The following is a 24,347-nucleotide window of genomic DNA, read 5'->3' on the forward strand; positions in this document are numbered from 1 at the left end:
GCTCTTGACACCCCTGGGGATTTACATGAGAGCAGAATAGTATTTGCAGAGCCCGGCTTTCCTTCTAGTTTTATCATTTTATTTGGGGGCAGGGTGGGTGAGAGGCGGGTGACTGAGGGTAAGGGTTAGTAAACCTGGAGAGCCGATGAATTAGTACTCGGAAAAAAAGGTGGCTGAATCTGCGTGAGCTCTGCCCTCATCCAATTCAACATCCATCAGCAAGCCCCAGTGCACCCATTGTCCGGGCGTTAGTTGGGGGAGGGTTGGTGTCGCGCAGAGAAGAACGAAAGACCTGAAACGGTCAATCAGGAAAATGGCGCCCTTTGTGTGAGCTGTGCCTTTCATTTACATTCGAAGCCACCGTTGGGGATGTTTGCCCACCTGCAAACCCCAGCTGTGGCGGACTTCTCTCTTTTATTTGGCCACATCATCACAGAGGCGGGATTTATTTAATATTGCTATCTGCATATATAAAATGTGTTGTCCGCATATTTCTCAACCTGTGTAAACCGGGAAGGATAGTCATTTGAAGAAATATTATTTTGTTATGAACTAAAGACTGACAGTGTGGCAACATGTATTTATTCTGAACATAACATTTTTTGCTATTCTTGTTATTAAATGAATTATATTATTTTTCAATATATCTGTAATGATCAATATTAATCACAAAAGTATCGTTTTTATTAAGGCGAACAATAATAACAAGGGACATAATCACAGCAATAAAAAGCAGTAGCTAGAAAAACGATTGTAATGGAAATAGTTTTTGGTATTATTGTTATTATAATGTTTCTGTTGACTAGTTACGAAAGTAAGGAAAGCATTTTAGAGTCGAGTTTGGATCATGTCTACAAGGCCCGGGACGACAAAATTAGAGTACCTAGAAAGTACTTATCACAATCACCCTTTATGTAAAGTGCTTCCATCATCCACTAATGGCAAAATTATTCCAGTTAGTTCACCAGGCTTTGGTCCAACTGAGAACAAAAACAGTAGAATTCTGTATCTCAGTGTGCAAGCACCTCATAAATGCATGCTATTTCAGCAGGATAGAATCGATTACATTTTGCTGATTTCACCACGAATCTGGCCAATAAACTTAGCATCTGGCACTAAGGACTTCATTACGACCCATTGCCTAATTACCAGAGATAGATATATGGCTTTGTAGTATCTGTGTACACTTTTGACCAGTCTTATTGATGTGAGAGACTTTGCCAGACTGATTTCTGTTATGGCCCATATGTTGCTTATTGGTTCCATCTGCCTCTGTTTGCCATCCTGTCCTCTTAAAACTGGATCTCTACTGGTAGACTTTTTATAGATCTTCTAGGATATTTAAATCCTATTCTACACCTCTCTTTGTTAGGAAACATATGTGTGGAGGGAACCTGGGGTCCACAGATTCACACTTTCTCAACAATATTGATTGTATATTACTTTTTGGAACACTTGGGCTTTCAGACTTAAGGCCAGATTTAGAGCTTGGTAAACAAGTACTCCATTGAAAATGTGACAGATGTCATGTCTGCCTTTTTACAAGTGCAGTGTATCCTAATATATTGTAACACAGCGGACAAGATATCTGTCATGTTCGTGCTGGACTACTTCTCTGCCAAATTCTAAATCAGGCCCTTCGTTTGTTACACTCGGCAGCCCGAATCCCATGCTAACCTTTCTGTACACCTTTTATAAGAGAGGTGAGTATGGAGTCGGATTGTGCTGGTTTAGTCTCTTCTGTTCATGGCAAGTTGTTCATCTGACAATGGATATGACTCGTCCTGAAAGAAAACTATGACAAAATTGTTGTTGGACAAAGGATGCCTGTTGCTTGAAGTATCCCTGTCAAACTTGGCTCTGAACTTTACTAAGCATGTGGACAGTTGGATATTGAATTGAGCTGGCACTGAACGAGTATGCGTGCTTCATTCCAAGTCATAACAAATTTGACAGGTGTGGTATATTTATGCACATGGATGGAGAGTGATTCTGTACACTAGTGTATGTTTTGTCCAACAAAACACAATACATGATAGCGAGGAGAGAACAGGGGACAGTTTTCTCATGCCAGCATGCCTCCTACGTTCATGGGAGTTGTGTGGGTTTGCTACCTTGTAGCTTTTAACTAGTGTCCAAGAGGCTTGTGAATTTGCCCCATCAGTTCTGGTAGGACCCTGAAGAGAAGGGTTATTAAATCCATTGAGAGATGTATGTGGGTGGCTGAATGTTGCTAAAAATGAACTACTTGTGATGAAGTCTTAAAATACTATAACTATAATTGATAAGTATATTCATAAATGCCAAAGAAAACAGAAGTTGGTGGATTAGACCATAAGCCACAAATCGGCCTGCAGATGAGAGATCTGTAGTCATTAATGAAAACAGTCCCAGAGGTTTACAGTTTGGAGATGTTACTAATCTAGATATATTTCTGGTATGGGGGACCCCATTTCTGATGTCAGTCATCTGATAACAATGTGCTTCATGCTGTTTCTGGAGGTGTCCTTTCATTACATTTTGCCAAAGCAGGAAAAGTGTCTATAGGATGAAGAACCTATGATGTAAATAAATCAATACAATGGTTCGTGATGCCAAAAATGTGGATTTGGGGTTTTCACTGGTCAGAAAACTCCTTTATATCCTTTAAACATCTATGCACCAAAACAACATTTCAGGGTCAAGCCAAACACGCAAAACGATGGTTGAGGAATATTACAGACACTCACTTGAAAACAAGATCTCTACAAAATTGATGTTGATCCCGCTTGACTCCAACCCTAGCTCCTAGCTGTTCACCTTGAACTTATACTTGCTAGAAGTGGCAAATGAAATGCCCCCTAAAATAAAAAAAAGACAGGGACAAATAAAGGCACAAGCTGCCTTTCCAAAGACCACTGAAAGAAAGGAGAGTAAAAGAACATGCAAGGTGCAAAAATCCTTCAAAACGGAATCTGTCAACTATATGCTGTAATTGCAAATTATGCAAAACAACATATGATGGAAGAAAAGTCCAACTTTATCAGATGTGAAACTGACACCTCTTAATATCATCTGAATAAATTATTCAACCTCATCAAAAACCTCTCCTCTTCACAGACAACCACAATCATCCCCAATACCAAAGAATCCTGCAAACATTTCTCAAAATTCTTCAAAATAAAAACAAAAAATGATTGAGCTCTTGCTGGATTCAACAACTGACGCAGCGTCTTTGGAACAACCAATTGACAAATCTCAAAGGAGATGGTCAACATTCAAGAAAGTAATACACTCCAATGTCCTAGAAACAATCATCAATCAAAAGTTTTTCAACCACTTTTCAAATACAATTTTCAATTAAATTATTAAAGCCTACATCCCCGTGTTAGACCTGGCAACCTTGGCACGGTTCTCTCTTAAAGTTTTGCCTTCAACCCTGCTGTATTGCAGACATTGTTTTTGCTGTCTTTAGGGCACTTCACACTTTATCACTGGTAACCAGTGCTAACGTGCTTGTGCTCTCTTACAACATGGAGGAAGTGGCTAACACCAAAATGGCACATTTAATTTACAGATTGGGCCCTAAGTAAACTGGTACTACATATACACAGGGCCTACAATTTAATTGCTACTAGTGGGCCTTTGTAAGTACATTTAACAATTGGTCCTGACAGAAAACCAAAATTATTCTTTGCTTTAAAAAATAACAGAAGGTAAAGAAATACACCATCAGGACTAGATTAGCATTAAATCACATCTACAGATATTACAGACAGGCATTGTGCAGGCGATTGTTGAACTGCAATCTCATTTTACGTTCTCTCACAACATTGTCACTTGTCACACTGCCCGAGCACTTCTGCACCTTTGTCACTAAATACAAAAACTGTTAATATGATTGTAAATATACTTCCTACTATATTTGTGCCTCAATGCATGTGATTTAATACTAATCTAGTTTTGGCACTGTATTTCTTTACCTTCTCTTATAATTTTTCAACTCCCTTGGGTCAGCGGAGGGTTTCTTTAGGAGCTCTGCATGCTTCCAGTCGGATGAGAAGGTGTCAGTCTTTATAAACCATATGAGAGTCTGGCTGAGCTCTGGTGCGATGTTGGTGCTGGCCAGGTTGAAAATGTGATGTGGGCATGTGTCTGAGGGTGCCTCTGAGTGGATGGAGTTCATTAATTTTTGGGTGTCCTCTGTATGTGTCCTGGATTTTCCTGTGAAAAAAGGTGGTGAGGTTGTTGCAGGGGTGTTGGGGGGGCGGGGGTTCTGCGGTGTTTGTTCAGGGGTTCGTGAATTACTTGGCTATAGTAACAAGCTCTTTGCTGTTGTGTGCATTAGTGCTGATGCGTTCTTGAATGGCAGCTTTCTTGGAGTCTCTGATGAGCTGGTGGTGCGTGGGGACTGCATTTTTGTAGGCTGTGTGATCTTGAGTTGTTTTGTTGTTGCTCCATTCTTGTTCCAGTCATTGTAGGAGGCTGGCCTGGTTTGTAGTGGGTACCTTGGGTACTTACCCCATATACCAGGTCCAGTTATCCCTTATTAGTGAAAAGTAGTAGTGTTCTAGCAGCTTAGGCTGATAGAGGCAGCTATAGAAGAGCAGCTTAGGCTGAACTAGGAGACATGCAAAGTACCTGCAATACCACTTATAGTTACACAGTACTTTTACACAAGTAAAGACAATACTCAGTGTTAGCAAAACTAAGGCATTTAATTGGGTGACACAGTTCCAGAAATATCTTAGACACAATACTCCTTCTGGAGGTAAGTATTATACACAATATATACACTAGACACCAAAAGTAGACAAGTAAATAGTCATAGAACAATGCAAACAGTAGGAAATCCTATAGCATGCAATGGAAGAAAATAGGTCTACGGGCAACACAAACCATATACTAAGAAAGTGGAATGCAAATCACAAATTCCTCCTAGACAATTGTAGTGTGTGCAGAATCACTGGGAAAGTAAGATTACAGTAAAGGTAAGTAAATTACCCCACCCCAGAGCCCAGAAAAGCAGGAGTAAAGTAATGCAAGTTTCCTTAGGACACACTACAACTCGTTTTTGAGATTTTGCAGCAGCCAACCAAGTCTGCAAAGAACAACTGCTGGATTATTGGACCTAAAGACCTGCAAAGGAAGGGGACCAAGTCCAGAAGTCGAAAGAAGTTCCAGGAAGGACAGGAGCCCCTGCCAACCCCGAGGAGGGTGCAGAAGAAGAATCGCTGATTAGTCGAAAACTGCAGAAATGCACCCGAGGAAGATGGCAGCAGATTTTATGCATAATTCAAAAGATGTCCCACAGCGTGAAGATCGTTGCAGATGAGATTTCTTGTTGAAGGCCGCCAACAAGTCTGGCTAAGACAAAAGTGCAGTTTGCATCAAAATGGCACAGTATGGACCCAGGAGGGACCTGTGGGCATCAACTCTGCGTGAATAAGAAAAGGGGGCTCTCAGCACTTCAGAGAGCCCCCAGGATGCCAGCCAGAACCCCCAGAAGCCGCAGGATCCGGGTTCAAAGGAGGTGCAAAATGCAGTGGATGCAGCAAAACAAAAGAAGGACCCATACTGCCGGAGAACAACTCAGCAAGTGAGCATCACAGGATGAAGTGCTGGGGACCTGGGCCAGGCTGTACACGAAGGAATTTTGCAAAGAGTGCACAGAGGCCTCAGGAGGTGAAGAAGACGCAGTACACAGGGGTATCATTGCTCTCGGGGAAGGCAAGGTCTTACCTCCTCCAAATGGCATCAGCAGGACTTCAGGACAGTCTATGTTGATGATGCCCACCCTCTGTGTCCTTAGGAGCACGCTCATTGCAGTGAGAGGAGTTCCTGGGTACAGGTCGTCATCTTGGAATGTGCCTGCTTGGAGCAGGGGAGTGACTCCATCACTCCACAGGAGATTTCTTCGATCCTTCTGGTGCACACCATGGAAACTGTTGCAGTTGCTGACTTGGAGCTGAGGTTGCTGAAGGAAAGTGTCTCTTGTAGACACTTTGTTGTAGTTACAGCGTTTCTTGGAGCAGGCTGCAGTTGATCCGAGGTCAGAAGAGTCGGAAGTTGTTGCAGAGGATTCCTCAAGGAAACGTGCAAGCAGAATCTGAAGAGAACCCACAGGAGAGACCATAAATAGCCCTGAGAGGGGGATTGGCTACCTTATCAGGTATGGACCTATCAGGAGGGGTCTAGATGTCACCTGCTGGTACTGGCCACTTAGAGCCCTCCAGAGTGTCCCCACACCTTGCAAAGCAAGATGGCTGAAGCCTGGGACACACTGGAGGAGGTCTGGGCACCACCCCTGGGGTGGTGATGGACAGGGGAGTGGTCACTCCCCTTTCCTTTGTTCAGTTTCCAACCAGAGCATGGTAGAAGGGGTCCCTGAACCAGTGTAGACTGGTTTATGCAAGGAGGGCACCATCTGTGCCCTTCAAAGCATTTCCAGAGGCTGGGGTAGGCTACCCCTTCCCAGCCTGTAACACCTATTTCCAAAGGGAGAGGGTGTAACACCCTGCTCTCAGAGGAAATGCTTTGTTCTGCCTTCCTGGGACTGGGCTGCCCAGACCCCAGGAGGGCAGAACCCTGTCTGTGAGGTGGCAGCAGCTGTAGCTGCAGTGTAAGCTTCAGAGAGCTGGTTTGGCAGTTCTGGGGGTCCATGGTGGAGCCCCCAGGATGCATGGAATTGGCTCCCCAATACCAGATTTGGAATGGGGGGGGGGCAATTCCATGATCTTAGACATGTTACATGGCCATATTCAGAGTTACCATTTGTGAAGCTATATATAGGTATTGACCTATATGTAGTGCATGCGTGTAATGGTGTCCCCACGTTCACAAAGTCCGGGGAAATGGCCCTGAACTAGAGCTAGTACAAGGGTGCCCTCACACTTAGTAACCTTGCACCTAACCTTCAGCAAGTGAAGGTTAGACATATTGGTGACTCATAAGTTACTTAAGTGCAGTGAAAATGGCTGTGAAATAATGTGTGCATTATTTCACGCAGGCTGAAAAGGCAGGCCTGTGCAAGGGTTTGTCTGAGCTCCCTATGGGTGGCAAAAGAAATGCTGCAGCCCATGTGAATCTCCTGGAACCCCCATGCCCTGGATACCTAGTTACCATATACTAGGGACTTATAAGGGTGGTCCAGTGTGCCAATTGAAATTGGTAAATGAAGTCACTGGCCTACAGTGACAAATTTAAAAGCAGAGAGACCATAAGCACTGAGGTTCTGGTTAGCAGAGCCTCAGTGACACAGTTAGGCACCACACAGGCATACACATTAGGCCTCAAACTATGAGCACTGGGGTCCTGGCTAGCAGAATCCCAGTGAGACAGGCAAAACACACTGACATATAGGTTTTTATCTATGAGCACTGGGGTCCTGGCTAGCAGGATCCCAGTGTCACAGTAAAAACACACTGACACACACTCACAAACAGGTCAAAAGTGGGGGTAACCATGCTAGAAAGAGGCTACTTTCCTACACAACCCCTGCCCCAAACGAAGAACAATAAGGCTAACCTTGGCCACTTGAGACTTTATTGTCTAAGTGGTGATATGTGGAGAGTAGATCTGCAATAGAGTGGTTGCTCCCTTTATCATCCACTATATGGTTACTTCCCTGTGGGGATGTAAACCACCCTGTTTGGAGATTTTTACCTAACCAACAGTGTGAGTGTAAATTCTCAGAGTTCCTATTAGTATGTTTTAAAGTTGGGCAGTGGGATTGGTCCACTGGGCCTATGTCAAGTGCAGTAAATGCTAGAGAGGGATACTGTCTCAAAAACGCCATAGCTGGGCAAACACTTTGTCCATATGGCTGTAAGAGAGAACAGGGTTGCTGTTTCTTTTGAGTTGGAGCAGGGCAGGGCTGCTGTCCTATAAGCTCCACAGCAGGACGGGGCTACTGTCCTAAGTGTTCAGAGGCAGTGCAGGGCTGCTGCACTAAAGTTTCTCTGGGAGGGCTGGAGGGATGCTCCATATTTACTAAAATGGTGCAGTTTTCCACATCTGGATTAGTAGTTCTACAGAGAGGTACTTTTACCTTTGGGAGTCCAACTGTGGCAGCTGATGGCTCCCTTGGTACAGGCTCCACCCTAGGAATGGTATGCCTAGTGGCAGGGTGGGGAAGGATACCTTGATTCCCTTTTTACCTGTTGGTGGGGAGGGATCCTGAGATTTCAGGCCCTTTTCTCTCCTTTGCTTTTTCATTTCACCAGAAATGATAGGAAGCAATTCCTCAGGGATACCCAGCATGGATGCATGGGTATTAAACTCTACCTTCTTTCCTAAGTCTTGGGAAGAGGTCAGATCTGAGTCCACAAGATACTGATGTAGCAAGTCAGACACACAATTATTTAAGGTATGCTCTCTCAGAATCAAGTTATAAAGGCTTTCATGATCAGTCACCTTTCTGCCATGTAAACAACCTTCTAGGGCCTTCACAGAACAGTCCACAAAGTCTGTCCAGTCCTGTGATGACTCCTTTCTGGTCTATCTGAACTTAAGTCTGTACTGTCCAGTGGTTAAGCCTAGACCATCCAAGAGTGCATTTTTAAGAACCTGGTAATTATCTACATCATCCTGTCTGACAATCAGAAGTCTGTCTCTGCTTTTGCCAGAGAAGGCTAATCAAAGAATAGCAGCCCACTGTACATGAGGGACCCTCTGAACTTTATAGGCCCTCTCAAGTGCAGCAAACCACTTGCTGATGTCATCACCATCCTTGTAAGGAGGGACAACTTTGTGCATATTTCTAGAATCAAATGAGGGTTCCCTAACATTTGTATTCCTAAAACTGCTGCTGCCACCATGGGGAACTAACCCCAAACCCTACCTCTGTTTCTCCACAGCCAGGGATTCCCTGTCTAAGGCCAACTGGTTCTGCACTAGCTTCAGTCTGGCCTCCTCTAACCTCAGCTTTCTGAGTTCCCTATCTAGGGACAGGTCCTCAGGGCTAGAATTATGTGAAGCCTCTGAAACAGAGAAAAGATGAGAGTGTGCAGAGGCAGAACTATCTCTAACAGGGGCCACTCTAGTGACCTTGGCTCTAGGGGTGAAGGGAGCCCTACTTGAGTGTGAACCCTTACCACTACCAGTTATACTAGGGGGCTTGTTGACAGATAGGTCTGTGGAAGGACCCCCCCCCCCCCCAGGATTGTCATCTTGCTCCTTTGAGCTTTCCTGGCTGGAGTTATCCTCTACCTCTTCCTCAGTGCTGATTCCCTGGTCATCATTGGAGGAGGATATTTAAGAGGAACTCCTTATTGGGGTTCTTCCCAATCCCTAAATTTCTTTCTTTCAATGCAGAGCCCCTTCAAGCTTGTACAGTTTAAATTGTCATAGGTAGTCTTGACAGCTCTAGGGGTGGCTTCTACAGAAGACATATTGAAAGAAAAAAGTTTAGGAAAGTGAGTAAAAAGTCAGTAGAAGAACAGAGCTAATATTTTAGAGAAAAGAAGAAAACTTTTCAGAACTTTATAAAAACATTTTCAAAGTTTAAAGAACTTTTATGAAAGTTAGAAAATTGTTTCTAGGTATATATTATATATGCTCTAAGTATTAGAGAACGCTTTTCTGGTGAAAAGCACAGGTAACAAAGCAATTACAAGTACTCATCCCATCGCTGCTGCCAATGTAGGAGGATGGCCTGATTTGTAGTGGGTACCAAAGGTACCCACTACAAACCCACTACAGTCATCTACAGGTGTGTTTTGATTCTTAGAGTACTGTCACGAACCAGTTTGCTTTCTTACGGTGCTGGTTTGTGGCGGGTTTTCTGAAGGTGGCTATGCTGTTAGCACATTCTGTGATCCAGCGGTTCAGGTTGTGTGCTGAGTTGTTTGTGCTGCGGCGTACAGTGAGGGGGAGGGGCTGAGTGCATTAGTGAGCTGAGCTTCGGTGACTTTGCCCTAGCTTATACTAGGGGGGCTCGGGAGACGTGGTAGCATGCAGTGGTCTTCGTGAAAGAGAAATGAATGCATCAGTGGTCAGTCAAAGGGTGTTTGGAGGTGTGAGAGATGGTGATGTTGCTCCCTGTCAAGAACACGGGGTCAAGGGTGTGACCTGCTGAGTGAGTGGGGAGGTTGACTAGTTGCTTGAGACCAAGGGTTGTGAGGTTGTCCAAGAGGGTTGTTGTGTTTGGGTCATCATGGTTATCGAGGTGAAAGTGTAGTGAATCCTAGTTCGTTTTAATGGGATAACAGGAGTTAGCTTAGCCTCTGACTTGCAGACTCGTGCCCCCGTCACCTAGTGACTTTTAACCTACTTATCATGCTCTGTCTTAGCCCATTTAATTATTTAATTCTTCTAAGATGGCTGCCTTGTTTATAGTTAGGCCACTTGTTATACTTTGCATTATCAGTGCCACCGCGCTAAGGCGTCAAGATCAAGCAACAAAGACAAACAAACAGTAGGTGTTCACACTTCGGGATTTTCCCTCTCTATACTTTCAAGAGATTGCTTATATTAATTTGCCGTCCCAAGCATGTCTGTTAACTATTGTTTCGGAACACACCTACGTCAGGGGTCCTGGTAGATATGTATAAATACATCGCACTTTAGACAGATAATCAGAGGGATTCCGACCATAGGGCATCGCTACCATCGCTGATACCGATGCTGCAGTCGTCTTGACGCTGATCTAGTCTTCGTGTCCCTGTGGAGTCTGAGATAGAGACCTCATTCCAAGGTAACAAGGGTTGGGGGCTCCTCTCATGGACATGGCATTGGCAGATTAGGTTTAGCAAACCCAGCTCTCCTTTAGGTAGGAGGTTAGGCCTCTCACATTAGGGTATTAGGGCATATTACATCACATATGTCTTTTCTATGCATTGTAATAATGACTCTCGTCTTCACAATTCTGTTTCTTGTATTTTTCATTATCCTAATCATTGCAGCCCATGCAACTTATCGCAAATTGCAGTTGTGTTAAATAAAAACTATTGAAACTCTACTGCCTCTTTGTCATTGCCTGTGTTTGTATGAGACATGATATATCTGTGAGAAAGGGGTAATCTCCGTTTAACCACAACACTCCCTGAGATGTTTTATCCTGAAGTCCATGCATACAGGCTGACACAAATCACCTTTTACTATTGTATTTCTGGTGAGGTGCTGCTAGTGAGCCGGTAAAGTTGGAACAACAGTTTCGACTTGTTGTAGGATAGGCATAGTCGCCTACAAGCAAACGTACTGTCATCCTTTAACCAGAAGTCTTGCCTAAGGCAAGAGTCCAAACTACGACAAAAGTTGAGATCGCAGAGTAGGATGTAGTTGGTGGAGGCAAGTGATTGGGGGGCTACGAGATTGGCAATGGCTTCACTGTACTGGGGCCAGGGCCAGGGCAGCCTGTAGACAAGTGAGCTCCAGAGGGAGGTTTTCAGGTCAGTCTGAATCTAGAAGTGTAGGTGTTAAAGGGTGGTTGGTTGGTTCTGTGTCTTAGTGGTGGTCGACAGATGAAAGGTGTTCCTGTATGCTATGGTGATGCCTCCTCCTGGTCGATTGACTCGGTCTTTATGAATGATTTTGCAGCCATCGGGAATGGCGGTGGCGATGTCCAGGGCAGAGGTGGGGGTGATCCAGGTCTCTGTGATAAAGGCGAGGTCAGTGGTGATCGAGTCAAGGAGGTCCTAAACCTTTAACTGCATGCTTGACGAGGAAGAGGATGTTCAGGAGTATGCACTTGAGGTGTCCATCGGGGCTTGGTGCCTGATCCTGTGGCGTGTGGAGGCAGGTGAGGCAGCAGAAGTGTCAGGGGAATGGTCCATGAATATTCTTTGGGTCAGGCAGGTGGCAGGCTTAGGATCTTCCAGGGTTGAGGGCGTGCAGAGCGTTAGTGTTGTACTAACAGGTGGAGTGGGAACCAGGGCCTGTAGAGCTGGGTGTGGTCCAGGCACAGAAGGACACAAATGGGCTTTCATTTGGTGTGCCTTTGGTGCACCAGCGGCACGGCAGCACAGCAGCTACCATGAAAAAGGAGAAGGAGGTAGGAGGTGCTGGTCAGCTGGGTGGTGGGAGGGTGGGAAGGAGCTTCACAGGAAGGGGTGCCGGGTTGGGGGTACAGCCACAGGGAAGCAACAGTAGGAAGGGAACACGGAGAACAGCACACATTGAAAGCACTTAAGCAGAAGCACAAGAGTGCAAGAGAGAGGAGGAAAACAGACAAACAGACAAAAAGAGTGAAAAAAGAGGAAACGTCAGGAAAGGCAGAAACAGACAGAAGCAGATGACCACAATGCCACCAGGGATGAGACAGAGGCAGGTACCGGCTGGTGGAGGCGGGCCTTGATCTCAGAGCTGTCCGGTTCTTGAAGAGATCAGAAGAAGCAGCAGCAGGTGGAGATGAGCAGGAGGGAGTGAACTAATGCTGATCAGAATCGCCTTTCACGGCACAGTGGCCGCCCTTAAGAAGGAGAGGAAGGTGGGAGGGGCTAATCAGCTAGGAGTGGGAGGGTGGGAAGGCGATTCACAGGGAGGGGGTGGGGTCACAGGGGCAGCAACAACAGGGAGGGAGCACGAGGAACAGCACACAGTGAAAGCGCTGAAGCAGCAGCACAAGAGTGCAAGAGAGAGGAAAAAAACAGACAGACAAAAAGAGTGAAAATAGAGGAAAAAAACACAAAGGCAGATGGCCACAAGGCCACCACGGATGAGGTGCAGGTGGGAGCCTGTGGGTGGAGGTGGGCCTTGATCTCAGAGCCGGCAGGCTCTTGAAAAGATCAGAAGCAGTGGCAGCAGCAAATGGAGATGAGCAGAAGAGAGCAAACAGACGCTGACCAGATGGCCAATGGAGTCACCTCTCCCTGCGCAGCGGGCACCATGAAGAAGGAAGCGAGGTGGAATGGGCTGGTAAGCTGGGTGCCAGGAGAGCGGGAAGGCCCTTCGCAGGGAGGGGGCAGGGCCAGAGGGGAAGCAGCAGCAGGGAGGGAACGTGCTGAATGGCACACAGTGAAAGCACTGAAGCAGCAGCACAAGAGTACAAGAGAGAGGAGAAAAAAAGACAACGAAACAAAAGAGTGAATAAAAGAGTGAACAAAAGAGAAAAAAGCAAGAAAGGCAGAGAGAAACTGAAGCAGACGGCCACCAGGGTTGAGGCGCATGCGGGTTCCTGTGGGTGGAGGTGGGCCTCGATCTCAGAACTGGCAGGCTCTTGAAGAGATCAGAAGCAATGAAAGCAGCAGGTGGAGCTGAGCAGGAGGAGTGAACAGACACTGACCAGAAGGTCACTGGGGGCTTAAAAACATTACAGACAAAATGTGCCCTGAGAGTCTCGAGGACACCAGGACGTATCTGCTCACTGATCCACCAAAGGTGAATTGCTGGTTGTCCTGGCTTTGTGGTAGCTCTCGCTACATTCTTCTCCACAGCAGCAAATCCTGTTCAGTGGCTCCTCACAGAAGGGGTATTGGGCCATGTGGAGCCCTTGTTGGCTGCAGTCTGCATCTTCAACCAACTGGAGATTTCTGACTTGGGACAGCATCCAAGAAACAAGGAAAGACATCAGGAAGAGGTGGAACAACTTATGGGGGAAGGTCCATTCCGTGGTAGCAGGGCACCAGCTTGCCATACAGTGGACTGGCGGGGGACCCCCACCTCCTCCCCCACAGCTCACAGCATGGGAAGAGCAAGTCTTGGCAATACTGCTCCTGAGGGAATCTATGGAGTAGCCGGAGGACTGGATACTGGTAAGTCAACAATTACCACTTATCACCTCCCATACCTGCATGCCATCTCACACCCTCATTCCCATCACTCCACTCCATCCCACATACTGCACCAACACAGATGACTAACCCCAATGCCAAGCTCTGCATGCTACTCCAATGCATAGACAGCCCTCCTAGCCCTGCATGGACACCCATCACAAAAGCACGCACAGCATAGGGAAACTAAAAATCCCACAATACATCACCATACACAAGCAAAAGGTGGCAGGGCAACACAAACGATAGAGGGGAAGCCAGGGATGTACAATATGTCACACATGAAGCATAATAGATCACTCACATCCCCACAGGTGCCCCAGTCAATGTCAGTAGAGAGGATGTGCCACGACTATCCAGTGCACCAATAGAAAAACTGTAAACTTTGCACTTGTATAGCGCACTACTCACCCGTTAGGGTCGCAAGGCGCTGTACTCATACCGCTATGGAACCCCTCCTGGCTTTTCCCTGTGAGGTGCCCACTCCTGGGCACCCCCAGGCATCCAAGCGCTGTTGGGGCCGTTGTGGAGATTAAGCAAGCTATTGCCCAGAGTTGCACCCATTAATTAGATTAGGCACCGAGACGAGAATTATCTAGTCCAAGGGAATTGAGCCCAAGACCTGCCGAAGCGGGACTTGAACCCTGGTCTTGAGCCAGATCTCTGCTTCAGGGTCTGCCGCTCTAACCATTGTGCCACACTTCTCCAGATTCCCCCAGTTATGACAGTAACTCTGGACTTCAGGATCTGGATGACCTATCTGTCCCATCAGGGACCACTGGAGAGCTGGTCACCCAAGCCCACTCACAATCCACTACAGAGCCTCCCCCTTCAGCACCACAGCACCCACCCAGCGTACCCACACCTCTGTCCCCAGGACACGTCAATCAGCAGTGTGCCCACCTGTAAAGGGACCACAGGCCACACCTCGCCTCCAAGACAATCCGGGACCAGGGGACAGTGGCACAGGCCAACAGGGACACTGGGAGCATGGCTGTGCGCCGGGGGGACAGGACCAGGGAATCGACTCTCCAAGAGGCACTCTACAGGATCCTGGGAGCCTACCAACATTCTCAGGACACAGTGGGCCAGATCCTTGACAACATGCAGGAGAACAGGTGGCTGCAGGAGGGACAGTATCATGGTATCAGGGAGTACTTGCAGGCCATTAACACCAGCCTGATCTCCATAGCAGGGGTGCTGGCAGACATGGCCAACATCATAAGGGAGGCAACACCACACCAGCGGGGCCCTACCACTAGCCAGTCCATTGACCAGCCCTCCACTTCCGCTGCAGCTCGTGGGCAGGAGGCCCCACCATAGGACCCACAAGCCACTAGCAACCCTCCCCCTGCAGGAGGTGAACCACCCCGCAAACGTTCCCTGCGACCTAGACAGAAGCCAGAGAGATATGCCAAGACCACTGCCAGGAAATGAGACTCTCCTGATTGTTTCCCTTGTGTCCCACACTGTCACCTTTTCCATTTTGAACTGCCTTTGTTCCCCTTCCTCTGGCCCCTTGGACACTGGACCTGTGCTACATACAGACTGGAACAATACCCTGGACTTTCCTCTACCATCACCACATTTCATTGCATTTCCCCTCAATTTATGAGCACTATAATAAACACCCTTGAACACAACTTGACTACTAGTATTTTATGGATTGAAAATGTGTATTTATGGAAACAGTCACATCTAGCGCAAATGAACTGTACACTGTGAGAGCATAGAAATAATGACCTGTAGCTGGCTGTAGTCAGCACATCAGTTCACAGTTGTTATATCACCAACATCTGTAAAATGACAAAGTATAGGTGACAGTAAGTTGAGATAAAAAGGACGTTAATGCCATCATGCTACAGCCACACAGAATACACCAAGTCATAGAACTGTGCAGTTGCACTGTCTCACCTGTGTGTCAATGGAAGTACTGATGGATAACTGTGGTTCTGCTGTCCTCATCCTCAGCCTCTTCATCCTCACTGTCATCAGGGTCTACTGCTGCCACAGGGGCATCTCCGGTCTCCTCCTCCTGTAGAAAAGGTACATGGTGGCTGAGGGCCAGGTTGTGCAACATGCAGTATGCCACTACTATCTGGCAGACCTTCTCGGGTGAGTAGCACAGGGATCCACTTGTCAGATAAAGGCATCTGAACCTGGCCTTCAGGAGCCCGAAGGTCCTCCTGAAGTCCCATCTGGTTCGTCCATGTGCTTCATTATAATGTTCCTCTGCCCCTGTCCTGGCATTTCTCACAGGGGTTAGCAGCTACGATAGGTTTGGGTAGCCAGAGTCACCTGCAAGTATAGAGGGAGCACATTTAGGCCCATATTTATACTTTTTTTGCGCTGCATTTGCTTCATTTTTTGACACAAAAGCAGCCCAAACTTACAAAATACAATTGTATTTTGTAAGTTTGTGTAAAAAAAAGACGCAAATGCGGCGCTAAAAAAGTTTAACTATGGGCCTTATTATCACTCAATCCTATGGGGTTAACACCAGAAGGCATTCACTAACATACAGTGGGTGAAGACCAAGGCTCACCTATTAGCCACACCCTCTTCCTCTGTAGTTGGGCCATCACATTTTGGATGCTGCTATTCCTCAGAACAAAGACACCTTGCACCGACCCAGGATACTTAGCATTTACGTGGGAGATGTACTGGTCCGCCAGGCACACCATCTGCACATTCAGTGAGTGGAAAATCTTACGATTCCTGAACACCTGTTCATTCTGGCGGGGGGGACAAACACAATCTGTGTCCTGTCAATTGCCCCAATAATATTGGGGATATGTCCCATAGCAGAGAATCCAGCTTTCACAGTGGCCAAATCTTCCACCTGGGTGAAAGAAATGTAGCTGCACCTGTGTTTTACCAGGGCAGACAACACTCTTGCCCGCACGATTGAGAACATTGGCTGTCACATTCCTGCTGCCAAGCCCACTGTCACTTGGAAGGAACCAGTTGCCAAGAAATTACGCACTGATAGCAATTGCACAAGAGGGGGGATTCCAGTTGGATGACGGACAGAAGAGATCACGTGTGGCTCCAATTGGGCACACAGCTCTGTGATTGTGGCCCTGTCCAGTCTAAAGGTGAGGATAATGGCCCTCATTATGTACATGGCGGTTCAGACCGCCATGCCGGTGACGGTGGAAAAGACAGCCACCGGCATGGCGGTCGAAACCGCCATATAAACAAGGCCCTCGCCACCGCCAGGCTACCACCGACAGGCAGCCTGACGATGACGGATAACATTATCCAACAGGGCAGTGCTGCAAGCAGCGCTGCCCTCCGGATAAGGTACCCTGATTCCCCAGCCTTTGGAAAGGCTGGTGGAAGGGGTGCTCTGGGGCCCCCCTGGGGGCCCCTGCACTGCCCATGCATTTGGCATGGGCAGTGCAGGGACCCCATGCAGTGCCCCATCGTGCAATGCCCCATCGTGCAAGTCACTGCCCGATTTACAGGCAGTGCTGCTGCACCCGCCGCACAGTGGCTGAGCCACCGGCAATGTCCCCGCCATGCATTCTTCTGGGACGGCGGTCGGAAGCAATGTTTCCACCCGCAGGCCCAGCAGAATGTTCATTATGTGGCCGGCAGGGTCACAGTGGGGCTGGTGGTCAGTGAAATGACCACCAGCATGAACATGGCGATAAACACTGCTGTGTTCATAATGACCCCCACTGTGCCTGTCCTCCAGTATAGCTAAGTCCACCGAGGGTCTGTACACGGGAGTATGTTTCCAATCCTATTCAACCACAGCGGTAGGTATCTAAGGGACACAAGAGTGAGCAGCCTGTCACAATTTGAACAATGGAACCACAACTGCAGTCTACTTGGTGCAGTAATGTAATAGAACAGTGTTAATGGCAAGGTATGTGCCAATCTAATCAGTTAATGTCAATATGCTTGTTCCCCCCCCTGAAATGGCGACCGCCTGTCCTGTACGTAGGGACAGGTGGGAGTGAGGTAATGCCGCCGATGATGGGCGTCGTGGCGGAAGGCGGTCTTGCACCGCCATGCAATTCCTCATTGGATTATATGGGGCTGTATGGAGTACAGTGGCCAATGGTGATCTGCGCCGGTGGTGACGGTGTTCACCGTCGTGGACGTGACCACCATCTTCTATCTGATTCCTCAATTGTTTCCTGACCTTCAACAGGGGAACACCTACACTGCGAGTGCTGCTGTGACCTGTGTCTGGAACCCACCATGGCCCGTGTGACTGGGGAAAGGGCCCCTGCCTTCACTTCAGAGGAGTTGGAGTGACTGGTGAATGGGGTCCTACCCCAGTATGGACTGCTGTATGGGCCTCCAGACCAACAGGTGAGCACATTGTGAGCACGATGCATGTGGGAAGGATGCATGGAGTTGTGTGTGCAAGCATCGTGTAAGGGGGCGGGGTGAATGTCCTGCGGTGGTGTACATGGTGTGCACTGGGCGATGTGTGTGCCAATAGTGATGGAAACAAGTATGGTGGGCCATTTGTGTGACAGGCTGGACTGTTTGTTTAATGGTGTTCTCCTGTCTGTATTGCCTCTGCAGGTTAGCCCCCATCAAAAGAAGGGAATATGGCATGCCATCGCCAAGGACGTGCGGACCCTGGGGGTCCATGGCAGGCGGAGCACCCACTGTCGGAAACGGTGGGAGGACCTGAGACGCTGGGCACGAAGACTGGGGAGACCCAGCTGGGGATGGCCTCCCAACGAGGAAGGGGTGCCAATCGGAACCTGACCCACCTGATGGCCCACATACTGGCGGTGGACTACCCTGAGCTGGATGGGCACTTGAGGGAACCACAGAAGCCACAATGGGGTGAGTACAGTGGGTATAATTACAAACTTTGTCAGGTGCGTGGGATCCGGGTAGTGGAAGTGAGTTAGTGGGTGCCCCTAAGGCCAGGCCAGACATTGCAGCGTGGGTCATCTCTAAGGTAATGGGTGTATAGCAAATACAGGTAACCTAGCTTGTTAGCAGTCCATTTCAGGCAGGGCATCGTGTGTCCCAGAAGGGGTGCAGTTGGCAGTGTGTGTCCCTCATCTTGCCGTAGCATCTAGCCATATCATTGGCAGTGCAATGCATAGTGCTTAAGCCTGTTCCCTGTGTGTGACGGTGCTGTGTATGCCAACTGTGGTGTTGGTGCAGTCATTGACCCAGTGTTTCCTTTTTCTCTCTTCCTCCTTTTTTGTCCTGTTATCCTGTCCTTGTGTTCACTAGCATCATCTGGCGGAGGAGCAGGGGCACCAATGACAGAGGGAGCTGCATCCCACAGGACCCAGAAGGCAGAGTCCACCGACGCCGAGGGAACCAGTGGGACGGAGGGCAAGGGGAGCACCACGGCAGAGACAGGAGGTGACAACACAGACTCAGATACCTCTTCCGATGGAAGCTCCCTGGTGGTGGCGGATATCTCTGTGACTACCCCAACTGCAGGTACAGCTGCCAACCCTTTACCAGCACTGCCCTCCCAGTAGCCCCTCAGTGAGTTGCTCATGCCAGCTCACCCAGGAGGGTGTGCATCTCCCTTGCCCCAGGCACCACAGGCCCTGCCCCAGGAAGCCCTGTTGCCCTGAGTGAGGAGGCTATTGACCTCCTGAGATTCATCTCTGTAGGGCAGTCAACCATTGTAAATGCCAGGGGCTGGCATCCCAGATGCAGCAATGCAATGCATTCCTGGAGGGCATTCACGGTGGATTGGCGGCCCAACAGAGATCAATTCAGGCTCTGGCCTCCTCTCTGATGACAGCTATTGTCCCTGTTTATACCATCCCCCCTCCAACTACCAGTTCCCAGTCCCATTCTCCCCAACGCCAACCATCCCAGGCACACATAAAGATGAGCATGCACACAAGCCAACACCCAAGAGTGGCACAGGCGAACACAAGCACCACACTTCATCCCACAAGCACTCACGGAAAGACCACACAGTTGCAGACACGACAACATCCACTGCTTTCACTGTCTCCCCCTCCTCCTCCTCCTCCTCCTCCACCTCCCTCCTAGTCATGTCCACACTCACACCTGCATGCACTACATCAACATCCACCACCAGCACACACACCTCACAAGCAGACACCTCCATAATATCCATTGCATGCGTCCACTCTGTCCTCTATCACCCTGTCTGACCCCCAAAGGAGGCAAATGCAAGCACTCACACACCCAATAGCCATCCACTGCACAACAGCACTCTGCCCATGCACCTGCACCCAAATCCAGCAGACATACACCTCCTACAACCACTCTCTCAATCTCCACTCCCATCACTCCTCCCTCCTCCTACCCCACCGTCCCTAAGCAGCTTTTCCTTGCCCAACTTGACCTCTTCCCTCCCTATTCCCCCGTCCTGCCCATCAGAGCAGGGTCCCAAAGACCCAGCCCAGCACCTCAGCCAAACAGTCCACAGGGACAGTGGTGGCACCACCTAGTCATGGTGGAAGGATACCACACCTCCAGGCAAGAAAGGGAAGTGGCCTGCACATCCATCCAAGAAGGGGAAGGAGCCTGCATCTCCAGGCAAGAAGGGGAAGGAGCCCGCAGCTCCATCCAAGAAGGGGAAGAAGCCATCAACCCCTGCCAGGAAGGGTAAGGAATCCACACTCCATGTCATGGAGGGGACGAAGCCCTCTACTCTAGCGGAGGCATTCAGGGTGACACCTCAAACACCACCAGTGGTCACGGGGACCCCACTGCCAGTTCAGGAAGTACAGCCATCACCAACTCCAGAGGCTGCCAAGGAGGCACCTCCGTCTGCCACCACACTGCAGCCATCACCACCTACAGAGGATGCCCAGGAGGCACCTCCATCTGCCACCACACTGCAGCCATTACAACCTCCAGAGGCTGCCCAGGATCTACCTCCATCTGCCACCACACTGCAGCCATCACCACCTGCAGAGGCTGCCTAGGAGGCACCTCCATCTGCCACCAATGTGCAGCCATCACCACCAGCAGACGTCATGTAAGCCACCCTCCATGAGTTGCTGTACGTAGGGCCCCCTCCAGAACCAGTATGAAAGTCACCCACTCCACACACTGTGGCCTTGCACTCCCCAGGACAGAGAAATGGGAAAGTTGCCCCCTCTAGAACCAGTGGGAAAGTCACCCACCTGAGAGAATGTGGCCTTGCACTCCCCCGGACAGAACATGGGCAGGTTGCCCCCTCCAGAACCAGTGGGCAAGTCACCCGCTTCAGAGACTGTGGCCTTGCACTCCCCTGGACGGAGCAATGAGCATGTTGCCCCCTCTAGAACCAGTGGGAAAGTCACCCACTCCAGAGACTGTGGCCTTGCACTCCCCAGGACAGAGCAATGGGCATGGAGCCCCCTCCAGGACCCGTGGGCTTGTTGCAAAATCTGTCTGAGGTGCCCCCCCCGAGGTGCCTGCCCACTTGCAGATTTTTATCTGGATGGAGTCAGGATTCAAGTTGGGCCTTAGACTGTGCCCTGTGGCCATGTGGGCCCTTTGAACATTGGACTGGGCCCTTTGTGTACATGTGTACACATATGTTTCATGGACAATCTGATAATTTATTTGCTGTTGATATTAATACATTCACTTTTGTGCATTCCTGTTGTCCTTGCATTATTCTGCCATGTATCGGGTACAAACTGTTTTTCGTGTGCAGCTGGACGTGTGTACGATGTGTGTGTGTCAGGTATGTGTTGTGCGTGTGTGTGTGTCACTCTCATTTTCCTCCCTCCCTCCCTTGTGTGCTAGGCAGCTGTACTCACCGTCATCCTCTTCATCAGCGTTGGTGTTCCAGGTGGAGCATAACGTAGCAGATCATCGGAACACTTGCAGTTCAGCTTCCATGGGGGTGTTCTTCTTCCCTGTGTCTCCGATGATGAGTCAGTTCTCTTCAGTGATGTGTTTCCGGCAGGCTTTTGATGGCATTGGTATCGCCCCAGAAAAGGTGGTGATTTCTTGTGTCATTATATGGTGAGCGGTACTTTGTCTTCTGCCTGGGTGTTGGCGGCTACTGCCGTGGTGTGCATTGTTTTGGCCCTGGCGGTTGATGTGGTACGTTGGCTGTCTATGGGAGTTATCCCCGCCATGGTCATAATTTGGTGGTAGTTACCACCAGCCTGTTGGCGGAATCACCGCCACTTTATCATTCACCGCCAGGGTCATAATGAGGGCCTAAGTCCAAATGTAGAAATCATCACTGCAACTTTGTCCAGCAGCTCCCCGACAATGATGTCTCCTTCTCCGTCATCGCCGGATGTCTTGCCCCACTGGACATTACCTTTTCAGATGTTTTTCTTCAAAAATTCTCCTAAGTCCAAAAGTAAGGGGAGACCAGGCCCAGTCCACCACATGTATCTGAAACATGCTCCATCGCTGTCAGCCATAACTTTTGACTTTGCCTTAGTCTAGTAGATGTCAGTGATGGGTGTTCTGATCTTTTAGACACTAGTTTTTACTAAAAAAAACAATTTAACATTATAACTTAGATTCTACTGATTTGATTTTTGCCAATTTGGTGTCAAATAATTATTACATTTTACTCTATTGTTCAAACTTTGTGTGGGATTATTCTTGTGCTGCATTTTCACCTTGTCACTGCTAAAGTGCTGCATAAATACTTCACACATTATCTCTAAGTTAAGCCTGACTACGTTTGTGCCAAACTACCAAAGTGGGTATTCACACTCATTCACCCTGTACTTTGGTGCATTCCAGATTTACCAAGACAATTAAACCTGGCACTACATCAAATGTGTACGCCTTAATGATAGATGAACAACAAGGAGAAATGTCTTTATCTTTCATTCCTTTTTCCTCTTTCTAAGTGTGCTGCATTCTGCAGCAGCACACTTAGAAGGGGAAGAAGGGGAAGACTATAAGGAGTGTTTTTGAGCAGGAAGACATTCCTTCCTGTGCAAAACCAATCCTGCCTTCAGTGCAAGCATACTTGCACCATGGTGCAAGGGTGTCTGGAAGGGCGTTGCACTGCGTCAAATATTGATACTCTGGTTCCCAATTTCTAACAATCCCTATATAACTGCACCACCGTAAAAACCTTCATATAATCTTGATAAGATGCATAATTCTCAACTGTAAACCTACAATTGTTGAGACAATGAAATCTCTGGACTCCACTCAGCTTCATGCCCACATTCATGCCATACTAAGGACAACACCAAAGTAGATTCCTTCATAAAGGCAAGCCCTTCATCCCAACCAATGACTTCAAGACTATTGTACAATCTCTAATCCTCACAAAACTACACAACACTTCCTTACCAGTATTTTTGAAACACAAGTAGCCCTCTCAGTGACAGGTGATTTCATTTTATCCACATTGATCTCTCTCAGCTGCCTTGCAATTGAAGTCATAAGTCATTTCTAGCTAGCCTGTAAGACCCGCAAAGCTCTCCACAGAGGGACTTCAAATGATCAGGCTCACAAATGTATTATTTAGGCACGATCTAGAAATCTCAGAAGTGTATTCTCTTTTTGTCTTGAAACTCCTCTCATCAATAAATCTCCCAAACTCCTAAGATTTGGAATTCTCTTCCACCATCTATTAGAACCAATTCCTTTCAAGCCACTTTCAAAAAATACCTTAGGGTCTCATTATGAGGCTGGTGATGACGGTCGGACTGCTACAACTGTGGCGGTCCGACCACCACATTACAACCCTGGTGGGCAGACCCACCAGGAGACTGCCGTCCCCAACATCATCAGTTGTACTCAGCCATGGCAGTGCTGAACTCAGCACCTCCTCACTGATTACAACTCAGCTTTCTGGCAGCCTTTCCATGGCTGCCATGGAACCCTACCATGGAAAGGCTGGCAGAAAGCCAGTACTGAGGGCCACGGGGGGCCCTGCACTGCCCATCACAATGTGTACTGTCTGCTTTGCAGACAGTGCATATTCCGTGGGTGCTGTGTGCAACGATATTGGTCTCGGCTCCTTATAGGAGCCGCTACCAATATCGTAGCACTCTTCCTGCTGGTCAGCCCAGTTGTAATGCAGTAATACAATATTCCCGCCGGGCAGCCCAGCAGAAACATTGTATCACAACGGTGGGGATCCACTGGTATGATGGTTACGTCCTCCCCACAAGTTTGGCGGTCAGCTCATCCGGCAGCCAAATTCGGAATGAGGGCCTTACACACCTTCTCATTGCTCAATACCTACAGTCATGATTCACTTCCATCCAGACACACCAAGTTTGCTCAATACCTACAGTCATGATTCACCTCCATCCAGACACAGCAAGTTTGCAATCTACTGCAGCTAAAGAAAAATACACCTTGAATAGAGTAACACCCCTGACGAGTTGACAGTTTGTCTGCTGCCACCGTGTTGCAATTGAATATGTCCCCTTGACCTACAGCTTGTCTACCTCCTCCACCATAATATTCCTACAATAGAAAAACAAAAATATTCCTCTTACCTATTTTTGACAGCTCATGTCATGTATATTTGCTGGGTAAATATATTCATCTTGTGTAAATATCTACATATTTCTACTTTAATTCAACTTATTTGTTGTATAGCAGTCTGATACTTAAACTCCTACCTTTGCTGTGGACATTGTGCACAAGATACCCTATTTGTGTAGACACTAACCTAGTTTAATTTTATTCGCTGTAAAGTGCCTTGATACCTATATCAGTTTGGGTTTGTCTAAGTGAATAAAT

The sequence above is a fragment of the Pleurodeles waltl genome, chromosome 4_1 (genome assembly GCF_031143425.1).
Source record: "Pleurodeles waltl isolate 20211129_DDA chromosome 4_1, aPleWal1.hap1.20221129, whole genome shotgun sequence".
Taxonomy (NCBI): domain Eukaryota; kingdom Metazoa; phylum Chordata; class Amphibia; order Caudata; family Salamandridae; genus Pleurodeles; species Pleurodeles waltl.